This window comes from Vulpes lagopus, chromosome 3, assembly GCF_018345385.1.
Source record: "Vulpes lagopus strain Blue_001 chromosome 3, ASM1834538v1, whole genome shotgun sequence".
NCBI lineage: Eukaryota > Metazoa > Chordata > Mammalia > Carnivora > Canidae > Vulpes > Vulpes lagopus.
The window spans coordinates 143,512,026-143,537,376 of record NC_054826.1 but is presented as its reverse complement, the minus strand read 5'-3'; the positions used below and the strand labels follow the sequence as shown (position 1 = coordinate 143,537,376).

General features: G+C 41.3%; 1 long non-coding RNA gene across 2 annotated transcripts; it reads left to right on the top strand.

Moving 5' to 3' along the window:
* Nucleotides 1-69: 69 nt before the first annotated feature.
* Nucleotides 70-25,351, top strand: LOC121486120. Of its 2 annotated transcripts, XR_005986535.1 has the most exons (4): nucleotides 70-231; nucleotides 15,552-15,692; nucleotides 21,417-21,475; nucleotides 23,772-25,351. It is a non-coding gene; the product is annotated as an uncharacterized LOC121486120 (long non-coding RNA). The 2 variants fall into 2 exon arrangements; XR_005986534.1 differs by lacking the exon at nucleotides 70-231 and having other exon boundaries at nucleotides 15,353-15,692.

Sequence of the window (25,351 nt, the reverse complement as noted above, 5' to 3'; positions counted from 1 at the left end):
AGTGGCTGGCCAGCGCCCATGGGCTTCAGAGCACTGTGGTTAACCCTAGAGTCTGTCAGGAGGGAAAAGTCCCAGCTCTTCAGCTAGTTGCTTCCACAAAAGTAAACCAAAATGAGTCATATAAAGATGGAGAAACCAGCAGAGACAGCCTTCCATGTAAGGATCACCAGAAAGAATCAAAGCTGGAGACAGGAGAATTCAAAGGACCTGGGAGGCTGATGTTCCTTCTCAGTGAGTCACTGTATAAGACACATGGCAGGATGTGAGCTTGTGTGTGTGCATGTTCACGTTCATGTGCAATGAAGGAACTTTGTGTGTTCTTCTACCCTACCCCCCTTGGTTGGTTTGCCAGCTACTGTCCTACATCATTTTTGTGGATTGGAAACTTATACAATATTATTATTAGAGGGAGAACTTGGTTCTTTTTGATATTACAAAATTGCTCTTTGAAAAGTTTGGACCAATTCAATTTTCATTCTCACAAATAGAGTATAAGAGGATCGGTTTATTTCACCAATGCCAACTTTGTAATAGTATTATTTTCCCCACATATATGTTTTTTAAGATTTATTTTATCTATTTGACAGAGAGAGAGCACAGGGTGGGGGGAGGGAGAGGGAGAGAGAAACACAAGCAGACTCTGTGCAAAGTACGGAGCCCGAAGCAGTGCTCGATCCCATGACCCTGAGATCAGACCTGGGCCAAAACCAAGTGTCGGAAGCCATCCAGGCACCCCTCCATCTGTATTTTTAAAGTCACACCTACTTGTAGGTCTTACTTTAAATTACTTTCATATAGTGTATAACATTATAAAACATCTCCTTCTCCCCCTCCTTACCCTGTTCCACTTCCTATGGTAACCAACTTCAGCCAACCGGATTTTAGTGCTTCTGATGGTTGCCATAAAATACTAAATAATATGCTTATATCTCGGTTTCTTGATTTATCCACTTTCTACAGTATTCTTTGACTGCTGCACATGAGGATTTGTGCTAACTTATCCTCACTATGTAATTGAGGAAATTGTCCCTCTACCCTCTCCCCCTCACCCCTTCCCCCCCTCCACTTCCTTCACCTCCTGTCTTCTGTCATTACTGCCCCATTCCTTTTATATACTTATTAGGTTTGCAAGTCATATTATTTTCTTTTCTTTTTTAAAGATTTTATTTATTTATTCATGAGAAACAGAGAGATAGAGAGATAGAGACATAGGCAGAGGGAGAAGCAGGCTCTATTCAGGGAGCCGAACGTGGGACTCAATCCAGGATCAGGCCTTGGGTTGAAGGTGGTGCTAAACCTCTGAGCCACCCAGGCTGCCTAATAGTCATATTCTATTCTGAAACCAAAGTTAAGCCTTTCATACTTTTTCTAAAAATTTATTCTAAAATTTGAAAATCAATAAGCAGTTTTTATCACTGGATCAGGATTTTACTTCTGATTTTTGTTTTTTTCTGGTTTCTACTTGCTTTTCTTTTATAAACTAATTAACAGAAGAAACATATATCCTCAATACCATACCATTAAGAATATCCAGTTTCTTAAACATACCAATTTTGAATGGCCTAGTTTTATCTGATTGTCTTCTAGGTATGTTCTAGTTGCTCTCATGTGGATTTTTTTTTAATTTTAATTACACCCTTAAGTTATTTCTAATATTTCTTGGATCCCATGACTTTTTTTTCTTGGATTCCTCTTTCATCTTATTGGAGAACACACAAATAATCTTTCTTTCTTTTTTAAGATTTATTTATTTATTTTAGAGGGAGGAGGGGATGAGAGAGGGAAAGAGAATCTTGAGTGGACTCCATACTGAGCACGGAGCCTGACAAAGGGCTTAATCTCACGACCCTGAGATCATGACCTGAGCTGAAGGCAGACAGTGCATAAATGTTTGAATCTTTGTCTATAGACATTCTGAGAATTAAAAATCAATTGTGGGCAGCCCAGGTGGCTCAGCGGTTTAGCGCCGCCTTCAGCCCAGGTTGTGATCCTGGAGACCCAGGATCAAGTCCCACATCAGGTTTCCTGCGTGGAGCCTGCTTCTCCCTCTGCCTGTGTCTCTGCATTCTCTCTCTCTCTCTCTCTCTCTCTCTCTCTCTCTCTCTCTTTGTCTCTCATGAGTAAATAAATAAACTCTTAAAAATAAATTAATAAAAATCAATTGTTAGTTTTTGTAACATTGTAATTGTATAAATATTAACTGAAAGATTCAGTAGTATGGTTCTGAAAAACTCTTTATGTGCCCTGATATTTGGTAAAGTTCGGTTGAATTGATAATTCTAGATTTAAAAAATCACATTCCTTCAGTACTCAAAGGCATTGTTCCACTAGGTTACTCTTCTGGCATCCAAAGTTACTGACAGCAAGACCATGGACATGTTAATTCTTATTCTTTTATGGTACTCTATCTTTACTCCCTGGAAACACTGAAAATCTTCTCTTTGCATTTCATGTTCTAAATTTTATCACAACATGTATGGGTTCTTTTAAAATTTTTTGTTTGCTCAATCCTCAACAACTCCTTCTAATTTGAAAACTCTTTGTCTTTCTTTTAATAATTTTTCCCTTTGGGATGCCTGAGTGGCTCAGCAGTTGAGCATCTGCCTTTGGCTTAGGGTGTGATTCCGGAGTCCTGGGATTGAGTCCCACATCGGGCTCCCCGCAGGGGTCCTGCTTCTCCTTCTGCCTGTGTCTCTGCCTCTCTCTGTGTGTCTCATAAATAAATAAATTAAATTAAATTAAAAATAATAATTTTTCCCCTTCATGTTCTTTGTTCTTTCTGGAATTCCTACCAGATTAGTGTTAGACATCTTGACTTGATCCTACATATCTTTTAACTTATCCCTCATATTTTTCATCACTGTCTTTCTGGTCTATATTCTGGAATACTTCCTCAACTTTATTTTTTAGCCCTTCTATTGAAGTGTTTAGTTTTCATGAACTCTGGCTGTCTTTGGTATATCCATTCACATTTACAAGTATATGTTAAAAGGTAGAGCATATGGACTTGCATGGCTCACTGTAGATATAGGGGTAGAAATCAGGCTGACTGCATGCCCCCTCCTCAGGGCCAACACAAGGACAGCCTCACTCTGGAGGGGCCAGCCTCACTTAAGGAGCCCTAGACCTCCTCCCAGGCCAACTGTTAAATTCCCTTAAAGAGCGCAGTCATCTCTGAAGGTGACCAGTACACAGCCAGCTACTCTGCACCCATGGCAGGGAAGTGGTGGGAGTGAGGGTGGGCAACCGGCTCAGCTGCTGCACAAATCACCCTGCACATGGTCATCCTGAGAGCCAGCCCGCACTCCATTCCTATTTAACCAATCTGTCAACTCAGGGCTTGACATCCCTTCCAGATCCCCCAGGGAGACGGCTCTCCTTCCAGGAGTCCAACTCTTTCACAGTACCATCCTTTCAAGCATCCTGGCTTCCCCTTCTGTGGTTTATTTGAAAATTCAATCCCATTTGCTTTCCATCTTCTGGAAAACCATCAAAAACTCTTGACATGCCTACCTGCTGCACTGTGTACCACTGAATTTATTCCCTTGTACACATCTTTCAATAGGTGTCTGAGTGGGAGGGAAAGATCTAGATGGGCCCACTTCATTCGGAACTAAAACCTAGAGTAGTACTATTAAACACTGTAAACTTCATCTGGGAGGCAAATATATATATCATCTTCCACTTGCCTTTCTACAACTTGTAGTGGGATTGAGTTGTTCTCATATCTGATTGGTCATTTAAACTTGTTCTATGAAGAGCCTGTTTACACAATGAGTGGTTCTAGACATCATTCAGGCCCAGCAGATGTTCTGCTTCAGCTCCTTACCCGGACCCAACTTTAGGTTGCCAAGACACGCTGCTACGCTGCTCATGAGCCCTTAACCTTTGTGAGTAGTAATTCATTGTTCTTTATGAATTATTAATCCCCAAAGTAGAGTTATTAATTAAAAGAGCTGGACATTCTCCTTTCTCAATTTTTCTTCCTGTTCCTTTTTTCCTGACATTGTTGAGAAATTAAGGGCAAAGAGGAAAGGATGCACCACATCGTGATATTCTCTCTTGAAGGCAGGTTTCAATCTTGTCACCTCCCTGAATCCTGACTCTCTGTTCTCGGTGTTGTCCTATGAAGGACTTGTGGTTGGAGCCACTTCTGCTTGCCCATAAAAGTCCTCTGGAACATGCCAGGCTGGCACCCCTGTCCTGTATTCCACTTCCCAGCAGGACATCAGTGTGAGATGGAAGGCTCTGTGAGTGGCACCATTCCTGCAGCTGAGGTTCACAGTGACAGACACCAATGCCCATATTTGTCAGTAACCCAGCCCTCACCTTGGTTTATATCAGCTGAACTCTCTCTACCCCCTACAGCTCAGAATCATGATGGTATTTAATTTCAATAACTCTCTGAATGAAGTTCTTTATTTGGGGAAAAGCATCGAACCCCTTCTGAAAAGAAAAAGTCATGATAATCCTGAGAAAACTTGAAGTGATGGATGTGTCTCTTAGGAGTTGTATTTTTAAGTAAGACCAGGAATTTTAATACACTTATGCAGCATACTGGGAAGATCTGGGGACTTCAGAACCTACATTCTCCCTCCAAGCCTGGCAGGGGGCCGCAGGACTGTGAGTCTGTCTATGGCAGAAAGCCCGTACCTCAAGGCATTGAAAATGATCTTCCTCCCACTTACCTCATGGGTACACAAACTTCTGAATTTAGGAGAGAGAAAGAGGAGCCAGAGGGAATGGCCTTTAATGAAGGTCAAGTGGTAGTTTCTCTCAAAACTTCTAGCAAGGCCACAATTTTATCTTAAATCATACTGTCACGAGAAGAAATCCTACCTAAGGAGACTCAAAGAATGGGAGCCAGACAGGAAAAATCCTACTTCCTTCCAGGGATCCTCAGTTGCAACCCACAAAGGCAAAGGGCTTTGCACACAGTAGGTGTTTGTATCTGTCTACTGGGGCCACTGTAACAGAATCCACAGGCCAGGGGCGCTTAAACAGCAGACATGCATTTTCTCACAGCTCTCGAAGGCTCATGGGAGGCTCAGAGTCCAAGATCACGGTGCTGGCAGAGGTGGGTTTGGGTGAAGACCCTCTTTTTGGCTTACAGAACTTCGTCTTCCTCTTCTGTCTTTCTCTTCTTCTAAGGACACTAGTCCTCTCTGATTAGAACCTCACCTTCCTGACCTCTTTCCTATCTCCTAAAAGTCCTATCTCCAAATAAAGTCACACTGGGGGTTAGGACTTCAACATAGGGATTTGGGGAAGGATGCAATTTGGCCCGTGACAGTATTGAAGAAACACTAATGGTTAACTAATTAATAATGCGTTATCTAACTGCCTTCCTGGATATGTGGGGACTCTCATATACTCCACAGAGGCTGTAAGAAGAAGAAATGATCCTTGTCCACATCCTTTTTGTTCTTCCTCAAGATAATGCCACTGCCAATGTGATTGCACCACTAAGGTCATTGGGCAAGTCCTGATAATGTTTCTGGGAGATGGAAACATCCACATGTCCATGACCAGCCAATACCTCATCCCCATTCCACCCCCACATGGAGGCCTGGCCCCCTCTGTCTGTCTCTGTTCTTATGTCTCTCTAGCCCAGGGAGTGCAGAGAACCTGAGATCTGTATTTGTTACTAGGGTGAAATGGAGGCCCCACCTCAGTGGGGCAAGTTCTAATGATATGTTCTAGTTCAGTGTCTCCAACACTATGCTTTGGGGCCAGGGAGTGGGGGTAGGCAGGGGAGTAAGTGGGTACTGTGCACAGCCCCAGAAATAGCAGTACTGTGCTTCCTATTTGCTATCATGTGCTCTCTCTCACTCTCTCTCACACTCTCTCCTCTCAGAGAAGAGGTATCGTTGGCAAGGAGAACATGGGCATTCCAGGGCCTTAGCCAAAATGCCATCAAAATCTAGTCCATGTCTTCAATAAAGACTATGAGTTTATTCTTCCAGAAGTCTGCATGGTCTCCCTAATGAAGTGTCATGTGAACATAAGGAGACTCTGGTTCCAAACTAGAAATGTGTTTGCTCACTGCCCGAGCACCGAACTGAAGGACTGGTGTGCTACATGAGGAGCCAGAGCTATGCAGTGTGGTCCGCCCCAAGCACATGTGACCCAGACTGGTTTCTCAAGGGACTCATCTCCTCTCACTGGCCCATGGGCCATCCAGGCCGTCTGAGCTGTGTTCAGAACTGTCCTGGTACTCTCCGGACTCCTAGGGCATCACAGCTCCACCTTGTTCTCATTTCACTGTTCTGCCTCACATGTTTCTTTTCTCCCTAAATCCTTTGATTTTCAAAATTATCCCTAACACATTTACAGTCTGCAAAGTGTTTTCACATGTCATCATTTAATTCTCACAAGTACCATGTGTGGTGACAAGACTCATTCATTCATTCATTCACTCATCCACTCATTCAGCAAGCACTAATGGAGGGCTTAGCACTGTGCCAGGTACTGGGATACAGAGGGACTGAGGCATACTGCCCACACTTGAGGAGCTCAGAGACCCCTAAGGAAGAGACAATGTCACTGTCACCACACGGTATGATAGTTTCCATGAGAGGAGGAGGGAGCCTTGAGACAGCCTGTTTTGGTGGACTGGGGTGGTTTCTGGAGGAAGAATATGAATCTCAGTAGAGGCAGGGCAAAAATGGGGTCAAAGGAATACTAGGCAAGGGAGAAAACCATTCAAATTATAAAAGAGAAAGTCTTGCCCATTTGTGGCACTCTGAGTAGGTGAGCATGGTGAGAGGTAGAGCATGAAGTTGGGGAGGGAAAATGGGCAGGAAATGAGTCAAGAGAGGAACTAGGACTTGTGAAGGAGCTTAGATTTTTGCCCATTGGAAATAAATAGGTGATCACTAAGGGTGTTAAGTACAGAGGCCCAAGAGCTTGGCAATTCAGAAAGAGCAATCATGCAGGAGGACACGGGAGTGACGGGTGAGACAGACTCGGGCACTGCATCGGCCCCGGAGGGAGGCAGGGTGATTTCAACCCAGAGCAGTGGCAATGAGGATAGAGAGCAAGATTGGATTCCAGAAACATTTAAGAGGGCTGTATGGAGCTTGTGACTGAATGTGGGAGGTAAAGGAGAGGCTAGGGCAAACATCTAGCTTTGTTTTGGGGTGCAAGGGTAGATGACAGTGTCACTTACCTCAATGCAATCAGGAAGAGGAGCAGGTTTGGAAAGAAAGGTGAGCGTGTCATTGGGGCATGCTACACTCTGGAGGTCTGTGAATCCCAAATGGAGATATTTGGGGAATTTGGGTTTAGGGCTCAGGAGGGGACTGGCTTGGTGACTGGGATTTGGGAGACACTGTTGTATTAGCAGTAGATGCTGTAACAGCAGTGTGTGAGGTCACCCAGCAGGAAGATGCAGATGCCTGATGTCATCTGATGGCTGGGGAGATTGAGGCCAGCCCAAGCTCTCTCGGCTGGCACATGGCTGAGCTGGGCCTGGAGGCAAGTCATCTGCATGTAAGCACAGTACCTTTCTTGCCATTCCAAAGCCTTTGCAGGGATCCTGGAAATGAGCCCAGCCATACCCGGAGACCAGCAGGTTTTGCCTCTGTGGTTCTTCTGCTTCTCCAGTAGGCAGCCCCTGGAGAAGACTTTGCTGTGCTGTTCTTGGGGCTCTGGGAGGGTAATCCAAGTACCCATCCTAGAAACGCCCTTGAAAGGGATAAGGCACAAAATGCATGCTTTTGGGGCACCTGTATAGCTCAGTTGGTTAAGCAGTTAAGTGTCTGTCTTTGGCCCAGGTCATGATCCCAGGGTCCTGGGATTGAGCCCCAAATCAGGTTCTCTGCTCAGTGGGGAGCCTGCTTCTCCCTGTCCCTCTGCCTGCTATTATGCATTCTCTTTCTGTCAGATAAATAAATAAAATCTTAAAAAATATTGCACGTTTGCTGCCATATTCACACTTGCATTTGATCCTTACAGCTGTCACTCACTGCCCTGACCCCTTTTCTAGGCTCTGCCCACAACAGGTCCTTTGTGTCACCTCCCCTAGCCACCCAAATTTACCTGTGTTAGGTCCCATTCTATCTCCACTCTAGAATTTAGGTTCTCTGCTACACCCTGTGATAAAGCAATTCCTGCTTAGTACTAATAGGTTAATGAAAAATCCATCTTACAATATTTACTCCTTCAACCAGGATCCCTGGAGACGTGTAAGCAGCAGTGCTAAAGGCAAGAACTTGGCAGATTATTGAGGAAAGGATAGGAGTGTGAGCAGGAGAGGAAACAGAGAGAAAGTTGGGAACTAGATCTCCATGAGCATATTTCATATCACATTAAAGTGTTTGGATTTGAGTTTATTCAACGTAAGACAGGAGTCTGCTTGTCCACAAGCCCTTTTTTGTCATGACAGTTGACGTTCTATTTTTCCACCTGGCAAAACAATTGATGTGCCTGCCCTTGACTACACACATACCACAAACATCTCTAACTTCCTGGTCTGAAATACAACAAGGGTGCCTGGGTGGCTCAGTCAGTTAAGTGTCTGACTCTTGCTTTTGGCTCAGGTCATGTTCTCAGGGTCATGAGATCAAGCCCCACATCGGGCTTTGCGCCGGGTATGGAGCCACTTAAGATTCTCTCTCTCCCTCTGCCCCAGCACACTGTCTGTCTCCTTCTCTAAACAAAACAAAACAAAACAAAACAAAACAAAACAAAAAGTAAACCCCCTCCACAGACACACACACACACAAAATCAAGCATGAACTACAACAGAAGCAAAAACAACAGTTTTCAAATCAAGGCTGCAAGTTCCAAATCTACCTTCTCAAGTGCTGTGAGTGCTATTGGTAGATCCAGTGCTGGGCCAGCTTAGAAGCCCACTCAGAAACAGTGTTTACTAAGGAACAAGTTGAGAAGAAATCCTCTGCATGAGGCATTTTTTTTCTTTCTTGGCAAAATACGATTTGCTGTTTTCAAGTTAATGAAAAGAAGGCGGTGGGGACTGAAAGGTCTTTTAAAGGAAGTACAAACTTGGGCAGACTGAGAAATACTTACAAAACAGTCTGTCCTGCTCCAGTTTGTCCTGTTCTAGCCTTGCAGGACTCAAGCCACAGTGACCGGAGGGTCATGGTAAAAAAGAGCCCACAGGGGTTGGGGTTTGGAGAGTGTTATCTGGCACAAGATGCACAGAGCATCGGCTTATCTCAAGGGTCTAGGACTATATGAGGCCCTGGGGCATCTTGCCTTCCTGGGTAGCAGGCAGCTGGCAGCCCCAACTCCGAGGAGCCCTAGAGCACTAGACCAAGACCGCAGGTGGTGAGGCAAGCCCAACCGCCTCCCAACTGCAGACAGGAAATGCTGGAGCACTGGGAATCAGGGTAATGGAGTTCATGAAATCACATGCTTCCCGGCTGGAATGGAATTGTAAGGCTGTGCAGTCATACTCCCACCACTTGACATCTGAATTTCCTCCACAACATTCCCATCAAGTGGTCATTAAGCCAGAGCTTGAAAAGCTCCTATGACAGGACATGATTATCCTTCAAAGAAGGCCATTTTGTCTTTGCACAATTCCAGCTGGAGGGCCAGTCTTGCTAACACTGAGTCTGAGTGCCTCTCTAACCTCAGCTACCTGGTGCAAGATGATTTTCTGCAGACACATAGATGCAAAAAATCTTAACTAAAATTTAACAAATCAAAACTAACAACATATTACAAACAAAACAAAACAATTGACTATGACCAAATGGAGTCTAACACAGCTCTGCAGGATAGTTTAACATAATAATAATAATAATCAATGTAATTCTTCATATTAACAGACTACAAAAGAAAAATTACATGATCAACTCAATTAATACAGAAAAAGCATTTGACAAAACTCAACAACCATTCCTAATAAAAATTCACATCAAACCAGGAATGGTCTGGATCTTCCTCAGCTTGATATGGAGCATCTGTGAAAAACCTAAAGCCAACATCATACTAACTAGGTGAAAGGATGAATTCTTTCTAAGAGTGAAAACAGGAAGGATATCTGTTTTCATCACTCTTCCTTAACATAATATTGGAAATCCTAACCACAACACTAAAGAAAAAAGAAAAGCATATAGATTGGAAAGGAAGAAATAAAACTGTCTTTATTTGCAGATGATATGATTATCTACACAGAAGATCCCAACGAATTAACAAAAAATACCCCTTAAATTAAAAAAAATTTTTTTAAAGATTTTTAAAGTTTATTTGAGAGAGAGATGGAGACAGATCAAGAGCAGAGGGAGGAAGGCAGAGGGAGAAAGGAGAAGCAGACTCTACACTGAGCAGGGAGCCTTACTCCAGGCTCAATCCCAGGACCCTGAGATCATGACCTGAGCCAGAAGCAGATGCTTAACCAACTGAGCCCACCCATGCACCCTTACCTCTTATAATTTATAAGTGAGTTCATGAAGACAGGATACGAGATAAATACCAAAACAATCACATTTCTATGAACACCAAAATTAAAACCACAATATCATTTATAATCACTTTAAAGAAAATGAAATACTTACATATGCACTGAGCAAAACAATGTATAGTATATGTATGCTGAAAATTGCAAAATGCTAATGTAAGAAATTAAGGAAAACCTAAACAAATAGAAAGACAATCCTGTTCATGGATTAGAAGGCTCAACATAGTTACAGATATTACTTCTCTCCAAATTAATCTATAGGTTTAATATAATTTCTTCTTTTAATTTTAATCCCAGTATAATACCATATAGTGCTACATTAGCTTCAGGTCTACAATATAATGATTCAGCAATTCTGTACGTTACTCAGTGCTCATTAAGATAAGTGTTCTTTTAATCCTCTTCACCTATTTCACTCATTCCTGCCACTCACCTCCCCTCTGATAATCACCAGTTTGTTCTCTATAGTTAAGAGTCTGTTTTTTGGTTTGTCTCTTTTTTTCCTTATTCATTTGTTTTGTTTCTTAAATTGCACATATGAGTAAAATCATATGGTATTTGTCTTTCTCTGACTGACTTATTTCACTTAGCATTACACATAGAGCCATCCATGTTGTTGGAAGTGGCAAGATTTCATTCTTTTTATCATTGAGTAATATTTCATTGTACATATATGCCACCTCTTTACCCATTCGTTTGTCGATACTTGGGCTGTTTTCATAATTTGGCTGTTGTAAATAATGCTGCAATAAACATAGAAGTACGTATCTTTTTGAATTAGTGTTTTTGTATTTTTTGGGTAAATACCCAGTAGTGGAATTACTGGACCATATGGTAATTCCTCTTTTTAATTTTTTGAAGAAGTCCCATACTGTTTTCCACAGTGGCTACACCAGTTTGCATTTCCACCAACAGTACACAAGGATTTCTTTTGTTCCACATCCTCACTAACACTTGTTTCTTATGTTTTTGATTTTAGCTATTCTGGGAGATATGAGGTGATATCTCATTGTGGTTTTGATTTGCATTTCCCTGATAATGAGTCCTGTTGAGCATCTTTTTCTGCTCAACAGGACTGCTTTTGTTCTGTTGGTTATCTGGCTGTCTTTGGAGAAATGTCTGTTCATGTCTTCTGCCTATTTTTTAATTATTTGTTTTTTTTGGTGTTGAGTTGTATAAGTTCTTTATATGTTTTGCATATTAACCCCTTATCAGATATGTCATTTGCAAGTCTCTTCTCTCATTCAGTGGGTTCTCTTTTACTTTTGTTGATTGTTTCCTTTGCTGTGCAGAAGCCTTTTATTTTGATGTAGTCCCAATAGTTTATTTTTGCTTTTGTTTCATTTGCTTCAGGAGACATCTCTAGAAAAATGTTTCTATGGCCTAAGTCAGAGAAATTACTGCTTGTGCTCCCTTCCAGGATTTTTACGGTTTCAGGTCTTACATTTAGATCTTTAACCCATTTTGAGTTTGCTTTTGTGGATGGTATAAGAAAGTGGTCCAGTTTCACACTTTTGCATGCAGTTGTGCAGTTTTCCAACACCATTTGTTGAAGAGACTGTCTTTTTCCCACTGCATATTCTTGCCTCCTTTGCCAAAGATTACTTGACCATATATTCATGGGCATATTTCTGGGCTCTCTATTCTGTTCCATTGATCTATGTGTCTATTTCTGTGTCAGTGCCTTACTGTTTTGATTACTACAGATTTGTAGTATATCTTGAAATCTGGGATTTTAATACCTCCAGTTTTGTTATTTTTCAAGATTATTTTGGTTATTTAGGGTTTTTTGTTCCATTTAAATTCTAGGATTATTTGTTCTAATTCTATGAAAAATGCCATTGGTATTTTGATAGAGATTGCATTAAATATCTAGGTTGCATTGGGTAGTATAGACAGTTTAACAATATTTGTTCTTTCAATCCATGAGCATGGAATGCCTTTCCATTTGTTTGTGTTGTGGTCAATTCCTTTCATCAGTGTTTTATAGTTTTCAGAATACAGGTCTTTTACCTCCTTGATTAAGTTTATTTCCAGGTATTTAATTACTTTTGGTGCAATTGAAAATTCGATTGTTTTCTCAATTTCTCATTCTGCCATTTCATTATTAATGCAACAGATTTCTGTATACTGATGTTGCGTCCTGGGACCTTACTGAATTCAGTGATTGGTTCTAGTAGTTTTTCGGTAGAACTTTTGGGCTTTCTATATATAGTATCATGTCATCAGCAAATAGTGAAAGCTTTACTTCTTCCTTAGTAGTTTGAATGCCTTTTATTTCTTTTTGTTGTCTGACTGCTGTGACTAAGACTTCTAGTACTAAGTTGCATCAAAGTAGTAAGAGTGGACGTCCTTGCCTTGTACCTGACTCTGCCATTGAGTATGATATTAACTATGTGTTTTTCAAACATGACCTTTATGATGTTGAGGTAGGTTTAATGTAACTTCTATAAAAATCTTAGCAAAATTTTTTGTAGATATGTACAAGCTTATTTTAAAATTTATAAGGAAACGCAAACACTCTAGAATAGCTAAAATAATCCCAATAGACAAGTGGCAAGAATCACTTTGCCCAATATTAAGACCTACTATACATTTAAAGTAATCAAAACAGCATGGATTTCTGGCAGAAGAGTAGACACATAGAGGAATCAAACAGAACAGAGAACCAAGAAATAGATTCACACAATATGCCCAACTGATTTTTGACAATTGTCCAAAAGCAACTCAAAGGAAGATCACCTTTTCAACAAATATTGCTAGAGCGATTGGATATGCATAGGCAAAAAAAAATTTTTTTTTAATAAACCTTGATTTATACCTTAACCCTTACACAAAAATTAACTCAAAATAGATTATAAACTTAAATGTAAAAAATAAGACTATAAATTTTTTAGGAAAAAAAAAAAGAAGAAGAAAATCTCCTTTTAAAGCCAGACAAGGAGTCCTTAGATTTGACACCAGAAGTTAATCTATAAAAGACTGACAAATTGGGCTTTATCAAAATTAATTTTTTTTTTTTTTCTCTATCAAAGACTCAAGAGAACAATAAAGCAAGCTACAGGGTTAGAAAAACATTTACAAACCATATATCCAACAAAAGATTAGGGCTAACATTTAGAATATATATAAAAAAAAAAAAACTCAGAAAGCTCAACAATAAAAAAAAAGATCAATATAGGTAGAAGACAAAGAAATGAATTCACCAAAGAAGCTATCAATGGAAAGTAAGTACATCTGAAAGATATTCAAATTAAATGCTGTTAGAGAAATGCAAATTAAAACAACAATGAGATATCACCATACTCCTATCAGAATGGCTAAAATAAAAAATAAATACAATGCTAAATACTGGCAAGGATTTGGTAAAACTGGACCATACATTGCTGATGGGAATGTAAATTAGTGCAGCCAATCTGCAAAAACAGTTTGGAAGCATTTTATAAAATTAAACATGCAGCGGCATCTTGGTGGCTCAGTTGAGTGTCTAACTCATTCTTGGTTTCATCTCAGGTTCTGATCTCAGAGTCAGGGGATAAAACCTTGCATCAGGCTCCACACTCAGCAGGGAGTCTGCTTGAGGATTCCTTTCCCTCTGCCCCTCCCCCTGCTCATGCTTCCTCCTCTCTCTTGTTTTTTTCTCACAATTGCATGTTGCCTAGAGATAGAAGGCCAGGGGGTCAGGGCAAAAGGGAAAGGCAAGAGGTAGGGGTGACAAAGGAGCATGAGGAAAGTTTGGGAGGTTGATGGGTATGTTCACCATCTTGATTTTGATGATGGTTTCACAGGCATATGCATATGTTAAAACTTATCAAAATGTACGTTTAAATATGAATAGCTTATTGTATGCCAATTATACCTCAGTAAAGTTTTTAAAAGTATATATTTAAATATGTATTTTAAAAATATTTTTAATATAAACATGTATGTAAAATATGTAAGTATTTTATATACATAAAATATATTTTTTAAAAAATATAAAACATATACAGGGGCACCTGGGTGGCTGTATACTTTTATAAATACATTTTTAAGTATAAAAATAAATACAGTTTTGAAAAACATACAGGGGTACCAGTTAAGTGGCTGACTCTTGGTTTCAGCTCAGGTCATAATTTTGGGGTCATGATATGGAGTCCCATGTTGGCTCCATGCTGTGTGTGGAGCCTGCTTAGGATTCTCTCTCTCCCTCTCCTTCTGCCCCTCCCTCCACCCCATATATACATGCTCACTTGTGCTCTCTCTCTCAATAAATAAATCTTTAAAAATATGTATATATGTATTTGTATAAATATGTGTATATATATATATATATATATATATATATATATATATATATACACATGTGTGTATATAGATACAGACTTCTGTGGCCCAGAATCAGAATCTTCAGGGGTGAGACAGAGGAATGTACACTATAGCCCACCTAGAGGTGAAACCACCGAAACTCCATATGACATGAGATAAGCAACAAGAATGAAAAGGAATGGGTTAGGATGGAATGTGGTGTGATGTGATGGTATGGGCCTTGAAGCTCTTGACAAAAGCTTAAGATGACGAAATAGAAATACATACGACTTCTGAGAAGGGAAGTGACATGATTAAAACAAAGCTGCCACAACCTGAGGGTTGAAGAAGCTTCAGAAGTGGCAGCTCCTGTGTGTTCACAGAACAGTAATGACTGGTTGACTCTTCCAAAGTTTCAAGAATGCCAAAGGCTGGTCAGTGTTTTCATGGGTGACCTCATTAATAGATAACTTGATTACATCATATGATTCTACGACTCTAGATGGTGACTTTTCTCAGTGATTTTGTGCTAGAAGTTTTTTATCTTCATTAACATATTCCTGGTCTCGGCATTTTAAACACCCTACCTGCCACAGACTCAGACAAGGTTAGTGTTTTGACCTGTCATGATTTTTAAAGGGACTTCAGGTGGTGGCTGTCTAGCCCGTGACCCTTTGGCCTGAGAACTGCGCCTGCTCTGCCCAGCAGTGCACGCCTTTCAGCAGCTATTCTTGAGCTACGTAGATTATTGGCCCAGGTGGAACGGAGTCCCCAGGAAATTGGAATTAAGATAAAGAGACATGAACTGGCTTTGTTTGTGACCTATACACAGGCCATTTAGGTGCTGTGTGGTGGTTGAGCTGGTGATGGTCAACCTGCAGGGAGAGAGAAGACCACCGATTTGGGAGAAGCAGAAGCCAGGACTGAATGGAGCTCTTGGCATTCAGTGACTCTCAGTGACTCCCTGTCTTGGGTGAGTGCAGATGCCCCCATAATCTCACAATATGCCCTTTTTCCTGCCAAAGCTGCTTTGAAGTGGCATTCCGTCATGAGTCACTTCAGGAGATTTGATTTTGATGGTTAATACCATCACAAACCCCATTATACCTGTTATGTCCCATATACTGATTTTAAATTCACAAAGGAATTTTGTACAGCTATTTCCAAAGGTGAATTCATATCCAGGGCTTTTTGGTTTTCCCTTAAGCAACAGTGATGCTGACTTTTCTGTTCAAAGAGGAAACTGCTGACCAAGGAGGGACTGAGATGGCTTCCAGTAAGGGAGATGGAGGGAAGCATGTCTTCGCATTTCCAGGAAGTGACGCAGAGATCGAGGCTCAGAAACAAAACCATCCTGAAGATAAAACACATCCTGCTCTCTGCCTCTCTTTCCCCAATTGCATATTCTTTCTTCATATCTCCTCTATACCCTCCAGATCTTAACTTGAGCCTTTTTTGGAGGAGATCAGGAAACAGTTGTGGCCGGTGTCTCTCATGTACAGATGAGCTATCACTAGAGTGTGGACCAGCTCTTTCTCTAGGTTAACCAACCCCCTTCCCCTCAGCTGCACAACCTGCTGCCCCTCCCCGCTCAGTTCCCACAGTGGAGCTCAGATGTAGACAAATGGAGATCAGTCCTCTCTTTCTGCCTCCCAGAGTTTCTTTTAGTGTCTTCCCTTCCCTCCTTTCCATTCTCTCTGTGACTTCCAAAGTTCAGGCCTCATCAGCTCTTACCTGCATACATGACTAAGCCCTCTGCCCTGTCCTGTCTTCCTGCCGTTTACGTATTACCGCCCACAGACTCCCTCCTTGACCAAGGCATTCTTCCGAGGCGCCCTCACTGTGATCCTACCACTCCCTGGCTCGAAAGCCTTTCCTCTTCATGTGGAAGCAGGTGTTGACTCTGCAGTCGTGCATTCACTCCGTCCTCCATGAGCTGGCCCAACTGCTCTCCCACCAAACCCCCTTTGGTGCTTCCTGTGGTCCAGTCCAACATGCTGGGTACACGAGCTGATGCCATGAACCTGCACATGTTTTCTGGCTTCTACATACCCTCTGCCCAAATATTCCTGTCCTGTCTTGTCCATGCATGTTCTGCTTTGTCTCCAAAGCCTAGCTCCGTGTGCCTTCCTTTGCAATTCTCCCCAGACAGAATGAATTATTCTGTGCTACCCAGTCACATAGTTTATGTTTTTGCTTATAAAACTTTTTAATGTCTGGCTTATAGTCCTAGGACATGGACCTGTCCTTCCCGCTAGAAAGCCAATGCTTTGTGGACAAAGCTGGGCCCTACCGCTCCCAGTGAGTTCCAGGACCCTAACTGAATGCAGGGCACTGCAGTATATGATCTGGGCATATTGGTTGGATCAGGTTTTCGACAAGCTGTGTGCTCACAACAGTTTCCTCTGGTCAGCTGATTACTGTTTCAGAAGATGGATGAGGTCAAATGACTCAGCAAAAATTCTGCAGACCAAATGACAGGAAGTAAGAGCCTCAGAAGCCGACTCTATTAACACTGATCTAAAACACATGTGTCTGGAGCCCCAGTGCCAGTGTGGGAGGATTTTCCACAGCATATGCCAAGGGTCTGCAGCCTGATACCATGCCCCGGGAGGGACAAACCACAGGCTCCCTTCACCCCTGTGCTGTCTGACACCCCATCGAGGACACTTAGAGGTCTGCAGAGCCTTGAGCATGGCAGAGTTGTGCCTCCCCTCTCCAAGAAACCCACCTGTCTGGATTTTCCAGATAATGGAAACTTGCCCCTATAAAGCACTCAAACTTTTCAAAGTAAAATCCATTTTGATAAACAACTTCCAAAAGGAAGAACAGAATCCAACACTCTCCCATCCCCTCAAGCCATCGTGAACGTTATTTGACCATTTCTTGATAGCTCTGGGCTCACATCAGGTATACCAGTTGCTGTTTTACTCACAGGCTTCACTGCTTCTGTTGTATCTTCAAATTGTAATAATTACAGCAATGATAGCCAGCACTCATGAGCCCTTCCTATGTGCATAATTATTTCATTTTGGCTTCACAACGTCCCTAAAAGGTAGATGTTATTTTTTTCCAGTGTTTAGGTGTGAAACTGAGGAGCAGGGAGGGTAAGTGGAGCATGGTTACATGGCAAGTTAAATTGTGGAGAGTGGTCCTAACCCAGGCAATCAGCTTGAGCCCATATTGACAAATCCTTTACTCTGCTGGCTTCCCTCCACACTGAAATAAGGTGATCAAACTCATCCAGGGACTTTCCTGGGTTTAGCACTGACCACTCTGAGTCCAGGAAAAAGCATAATAGTTGATTACCCTAGCCTGAGAGCAAGAGAGCACTCACTGGAACGCTTGGCTTTTGTAAACCAGACGTGCTATTTCTGATCATCCACCCCTAGCCATTGAGGATAGTAAAGGAACCCAGTAACAGTCAGACCAGGAGGGCCAGACAGAGAAACAGGCCTCCTAAGATAGTCAATAATGTTGCTCTCCTTGAAAGCATATTTGTTCAACATGAGCACAGGTGAGAAACTTCTATGAATGAAAATTGTATACTTCTTTCTTCATAATTCAAAATGAGAAATGGCTACATATACTTATGGTGGGCAATTTTCTAAGCCAGACCATTTAGTGAGACATATTAATGGGTATATCATTTAGGTAATAAAAAAAAAGAAGAAGAAGAAGAACCGGGATACCTGGGTGACTCAGTGGTTGAACGTCTGCCTTTGGCTCAGGGCATGATCCCAGGGTCCTGGGATCCCCCCACAGGGAGCCTACTTCTCCCTCTGCCTGTGTCTCTGTTTCTCTCTGTGTGTCTCTCATGAATAAATAAAATCTAAAACAAGGAAAGAAAGAAAAGAAAGAAAGAAAGAAAGAAAGAAAGAAAGAAAGAAAGAAAGAAAGAAAGAAAGAAAGAAAGAAAGAACCCCCTCATTCCCAAGGAATAGCATCTTAGGTGCGTTACTCTGCTTCCCAGGTCAGCTGTCTGTGACCTCTCCCTGTAGACTCAGGTGGTGGGGAGACTGAGGTCCCCTACCATTGTGGCCCACCGCTTGCATGGAGACATCACAAAAAGGAAGGCTTCCCTGAGGAGAATGGCAATGGTGACGTTGGCATTAAGGATCCTCTGAGTTCCATAGGAACAGTTGGAAGTAAAACCCTTACTTAACTGACATCGCATTTCTAGTTTATTCCAGTGGAGTTTTAAAGCTTAAACCTTGCCTCCTCCTTAATCTGCCCAGCTCTCCGGCCCAAGGAGAGTAGATGGACTTTGGGACTGTCTTTTCCTCAAGGGCCTTTTCCAAAATCTTTTGTGACTGGGCACGCTCAGGTCAATGGCAGTCTGGCTCCCAGAATGGCAGGGTTGCTGTATTTGGAGGGTGTTGCTTCCACAGGATATTAAGTGCTCCTCTGAGAGTTCAAGATTAACCTCTAGGCAAAACAAGTGCGCTGGCTTTCTGCCTCACTTCTTGCTTCTGCACAAGCCCAGATATTACCTTGGCGGGAGGACTTAACATTTTAAGGAAAGAGGAGGAGGAAGAAAGCCGATCAGCCTAATGGCAAGGTAGATGCTGCTCTGTTTCCCAGAGAGTCCCCACGTTATCTTGCACTTGCTTTGCAGCAACTTCCAACAGGAACTGAACTCAGAGCCATGTCCTCGGGTCTGCCCTTAAGCTTCCCCAGAAGGTTCCCTAGCTCTGAGCAGCCAGTGGGTATTTGAGCAGCCAGCCATGTCAGTCTTCTATGAGTTAAATAACTTTTTTTTAGGAATCAGAAAACAAATAGTTTGAGGATACCAGAAAAGGTGATGAATTCGCTTTTCCTTAGCTGTACAAAAAAAGTATTCCATGAAAAAATCAGAAGGGCATTTTTAAAGGAATTTGGAACTCACTTTTCTGTTCATTTTACTTTTCATTTTCTTCTTAAATTTAGCTATTTCGGAAATTGCTTATTAAAACCAAAATGAGTGAATGAGTGAATGAATGAATGAATTAAATAAAATAAAACCAAAAGATCAAGGTATCTTCTCCTGTCAAGCCAAATCTGACTTTTCTTTCATGGGAAGCTCACGGCAGCTTCTGGGAGAGAAGTGATTGCCTCTCCTGGGAATGCCAGTACTATCTGGCTCAATCTCCATAAATACTATTTAGTTTGTACTTTTCCCAACTTTCAACTGCCTGGCCCAATCATGGGGTTTTGAGTCTTCCAGGGAACTTTTGAACGTTGCCACGGACTCAGTATTAAAAACCTACACAGGCAAACACCTTTGTACTACGGTGGGATTCTACTGGCTGTGAGCCACGGTAGAGGTAGACTCTGCAACACGGTCTCTCTCTGGAGGAGCCTGTCTTCCCCAAGAGTGTTAAATGAGTATGCCAACTTATTCTGTTCCATGACCTCGATGCCTGAATAGAAAAACTTCCTCAGACCATCCACTTTATGGGAATATAGGAAGAACATGTGGACCAAAGTGAAGAGACTCAGAAATGTCAAGCCATTTTTAAAGTAATAAAATCTGATTTCAAAACAAACTATATAATTCGAGTTGTTTGTGTAAGGCGTTAAGCCCCAAATAACGATATCTTAAAATATACAGAAGTTACAATCCCTTCCAAATAGATGTACAGAGAAAAAGCTATAAGATCCTTGTTTTTTGTTTTTGTTTTGTTTTTTAAGATTTCATTTATTTATTCATGAGAGACACACAGAGAGGAGCAGAGGCAGAGGCAGGGGGAGAAACAGGCTCCCCAAAGGGAACCTTATGTGGGACTCAATCCCAGGATCCTGGGATCACAACCTGAGCCGATGGCAGACAACCACTGAGCCACCCAGGCACCCCAGATCCTTGTTCTTTGGCTCTTTACATTCAGATTACAACAAGTTAGATCCACTCATCTTCATGATTCACAGATTCCATATCTGCAAAGGTGTCTACTGGCTGGAATATAACTGTTATCCCCAAGTCAATCCTCCCTGTCCTTCTGGGGTCATGAGAGACAGCAAAAAGTTGAAGTATTCAATGCACTCCTTTCTAGCTGAAGTCCAAGGAAGGCAGCTGAGTTCAAACAAAGGAGTGCTCTACCTTTTTGTTTCCATTCTTTCTACAAACATCCTTTCTTACAGTCTATTTTGTGTCATGTTTTCCATGTTTTAGTGACTTTTGTTGGTGATTTCCTGGTGTAAAGTGGCTCCAAGCATGTGCCGAAGTGCTGGCTAGTGCTCCTAAGCACAAAGCTGGAAGGGGCCTTAGGGGAGATTACACGTGTTATACAAGCTCCGTGTAGGCCTGAGTTACAGTGCTGTTGGCCATGAGTTCATTGTTGATGAATCAACAGTATATAATAAAGTGCCTTAAGCAGAAACATACATAAAACAAGGTTATGTATTGATGGGTGGAGGCAACTGTTGTGACCAGAGGTTGGCAGGAATCTAACCTCGTATTTCCACTAGGAGCAATGGTTCAGTGTTTACTAATTCAATGTTCACAGAAACTTTATAGAACACAACTACCATAAATAATTAGAACCAACTATTTCCTCAAGCTTATAACTGCCCTTTTAAGGTATTTTAACTCTTGTGGTCTCTCTTTGTTGCCAATTTCTGTTCACCCTCACTTATTAAGAATCAGTTGTGTGGGCAACACCATGATAATTCCTTAGAGGGTCCAGAGGTGACTAAAGCTAATATCCTTCCCCTGCAGAAGCTTCTGATCCAGCAGATGGGAGAAAAATTTGGATTGACAGAACCTAACAGCTTGAGGTAGGAATACTAATAATATCTTTTCAGGTGTTTACCATCACAGAATCATAAATTGCAAGACTTTGAAAACAACGGTGAGCTCACTGCCTCCTCCTTCGACATCTTTCTCACCTGGCTTCTGGGGCACCAAACCATCTCCCTGGTCTCGCCTTACGTGCCCATTTCCTTTATTACTAAATGTCGGGCTGCCCCAGAACTCAGTGCTTGGGTCACATTCTTTTCTATCTACACTCACTTCCTTAGTCATAGAATCTGCCTTTCTGATTTTAAATATTAACTAGACCCTAATGGTACTCCCTGACCTCGAAGTTCACATATCCACCTGCCTGCCTGATTTCTCCATATGAAAGTCCAAGGGGCATGTCAAAATTATCTCAAACTCCTGACATCAGCTTCTGATCTCACCCCACTCCAAACTTCTCAGTCTGTAGTTTTCTTCATGTCAGTAGATAGCTATTTCTTCTGTGGCAAATTTTATATTCCAAGAATCCCACAATAATATATCCACTCTCATGTGCTCTTGCCACTCTCCCATGAAGAAATGGAGTTTATTCCCTTTTCTTCAACTCTTGGCAGAAATGACTGCCTTGATGCAAAACATGTATCAGAAGTGACACAAGACTTCCATGATGATGTCAAAAGTTTGATACACAAAATACCAACAGCATTTTTCACAGAACTAGAACACATAATCTTAAAATTTGTATGGAACACAAAATATCCCAAATAGACAAATCAATCTTGAAAAAGAACAAAACTGGAGGTATTACATTCCCAGATTTCAAGATATACGAAAAAGCTCCAATAATCAAAACAATAAGGTAATGGTACAAAAATAGACACAGAGACCAATAGAACAGAATAAAGAGGCCAGAGATAACCCTACAACTCTATGGTCACTTAATCTTTGGCAAAGGAGGCAAGAATATACAATAGAAAGACAGTCTCTTCAATAAACAGTGTTGGAAAACTGCACAGCTACATGCAGAACAATGAAACTAGACCACTCTCTTACATCATACACAAAAGTAAATTTAAAATGGATGAAAGACCTAAGTGTGAGACCTGAAGCCATAATAATCCTGGAATAGAGCAGAAGCAGTAATCTCTCTGGCCATAGCAACATTTTTCTAGATATGCCTTGCAAAGCAAGGGATACAAAAGCAAAAATAAACTATTGGGACTATATCAAAATAAAAAACTTTCACACAACAAAGAAAATAATTAACAAAACTAGAAGACAACCTACTGAATGGGAGAACATATTTGCAAATGACATATCTAGTAAGGGGTTAGTATCCAAAATATGTAAAGAACTTACACAACTTAATGCCAAAAAAAAAAAAAAACAATTAAAAAATGGGCAGAAGACATGAACAGACATTTCTGCAAAGAAGACAGCCAGATGGCCAACAGACACATGAAAAGATGCTCAACAGGACTTAGTATCAGCAAATGCAAAGCAAAGCCACAAAGAGATCACTTCATACCTGTCAGAATGGCTAAAATAAATAATACAAAAAAACAACAAGTGTTGGCAAGGATGTGGAGCAAAAGAAACCCCTGTGTACTGTTGGTGGTAATGTAAACTGGTGCAGCCACTGTGGAAGACAGTATGGAGGTTCTTCAAAAAATTAAAAATAGGAATTGCCATACGATCCAGTAATTCCACTACTGGGTATTTACCCAAAGAATATAAAATACTAATTCAAAAAGATACATGCAGCCCTATGTTTAATTGCAACATTATTTACAATAGCCAAATTACAGAAGCAGCCCAAATGTCTATCATTAGATGAAGAAGATGTGGTATATATATATATATATATATATATATATATATATATATATATATATATAATGGAATATTATTCAACCATAAAAAGAATAAAATTTTGCCATTTGCAACAACATGGATGGATCTACAGGACATAATATTAACTGAAACAAGTCAGAGAAAGACAATGATTTGATTTCACTCCTACATAGAATTTAAGAAACAAAACAAAGAAAGAAAAAAGAGACGAACCAAAAAACCACACTCTTAACTATAGAGAACAAACTGGTGGTTAGCAGAGGGGAGGTGGGTGGGGATGGGTGAAATAGGTGATGGGAATTAAGAGAGTACACTTATCACGATGAGCGCCAAGGAACATAGAATTGTTGAATCACTATATTGTACATCTGAAACTAATATAATAGTGTATGTTAATTATAATGGAATTAAAATTTTAAAAATGCTTTTGGGGAAAAATAACTTGGTACAGGTTCTACCTAGCTCTCTCTCTCTCTGAAGCCACTCACAACTGGAACCTTGGAACCCAGCCATCATGGTGTGAGGAAGCCAAGCAGCCATATGGAAAGGCCACATGTAGATGGCCCAACCTTAGCCAACAATCAGCATCAACTCACATAAGCGAGTGGGCAAACTCCCAGATGAAGCTAGCCCCCAACATTGGAGCTGCCTTGACTGACATTGAGCAGAAGCAAGCTGTTCCCTCAGAGCCCTGCCCAAACTGCAGATTTGTGAGCAATGTTGCTGTTGTTTACAGCACTAAGTTGTGTGACTAGTGGTCCAATGGCTGTTTTTGCAGCCATAGCATTGTCAACACTGTTCAGGCCCAAACCATGGGGTCATCCTTGCCACCCCTCTTTCTCCCATATTCGTTCTTCCAATCCGTCAGGAAATGCTCACAAAACATATCAAAAATCTGAGCTCTTCTTGCACTCCATTGCTCCTAATCTTTCCAGTAGCTTCCCACCTACCTTCCCTGCTTCCATCCTTACCCCTCTTTGATCTGATTCTCAACGCAGCAGCCAAAGTGATCCTATTAAAAATAAGTCAGATCATGTTAACTCTAATCAAAAGCTCAAATGACTTCCCATATCACTACACAATTTCCTCCCACCTCTCATGAGCTTTCTGTCCTCATTTCTTACTATCTTCAGTCCCCAGATCCACTGACCACTGCTCCTCTGTTCCCACCTGGGCCTTCAGACATGGTTCACTCCCTTACTTCCCTCAAGTCTTTACTCAATGTCGCCTTTTGCATGGGGATGTCCCCAGCCATGGTATTCTCCTTCTCTGCTTCATCTTTCTTCCCAGCACTCCTTACCACTCACATCATTTTAATTATTTATCTGGTTTCTCACTTGCTACCCACCCCACCACCAGCCTTATATACACAAAGACCACAGAACACGTAATAGAATGTTAGCTACATGATGACAGGGGTTTCTATCTGTTTTACTCACTAATGCATCCCTAGCATCTTAAACAGTACCTGGTTGGCACATTGAAGACCAATTGATAAACATCTGTTGAATAAATGGATGAGATTAAATGCTCTGCAGGTTAGAGTCCTGTCATCTAAATAGCCTTGGGGAAATCTGAACCCAATCTTCTGCTCTAGCTTTTATTCCAAGTAAAATACCTTTTAGCTATAATAATAGAATAACCAAATAAATCCATGAAGAAAATGTACTATCTTATTAAATAAGACATCTTTGGAAGTGTTTCCAAAGTTGATTATTTCAGAAGCACAATGATGGTATCAAGGACCTAGGTGTTTTCTATCTTTTCTCTTTACCATCTTTACGTAATGTATGTCTCTTATGTTGAAACTAACCCCCAGTGCCATGGTACTTGGAAGTGAGACTTTTGGGAGGTTATTCGGATTAGATAAGGCGAGGCGATGAGGGTGAGGCCCTCATGATGTCATTATAAAAAGAGGAGGAGGGGGGGCGGGGAATCTTTCTTTCTGTGTGCACCTGTCAAGGAAAGACTACATGAAGATGACCAAAAAGTGGGCCCTCACCAAGAACTTGATCATTCTAGCACCCTGATTTTGGACCTCCAGCCTCCAGAATGTGAGA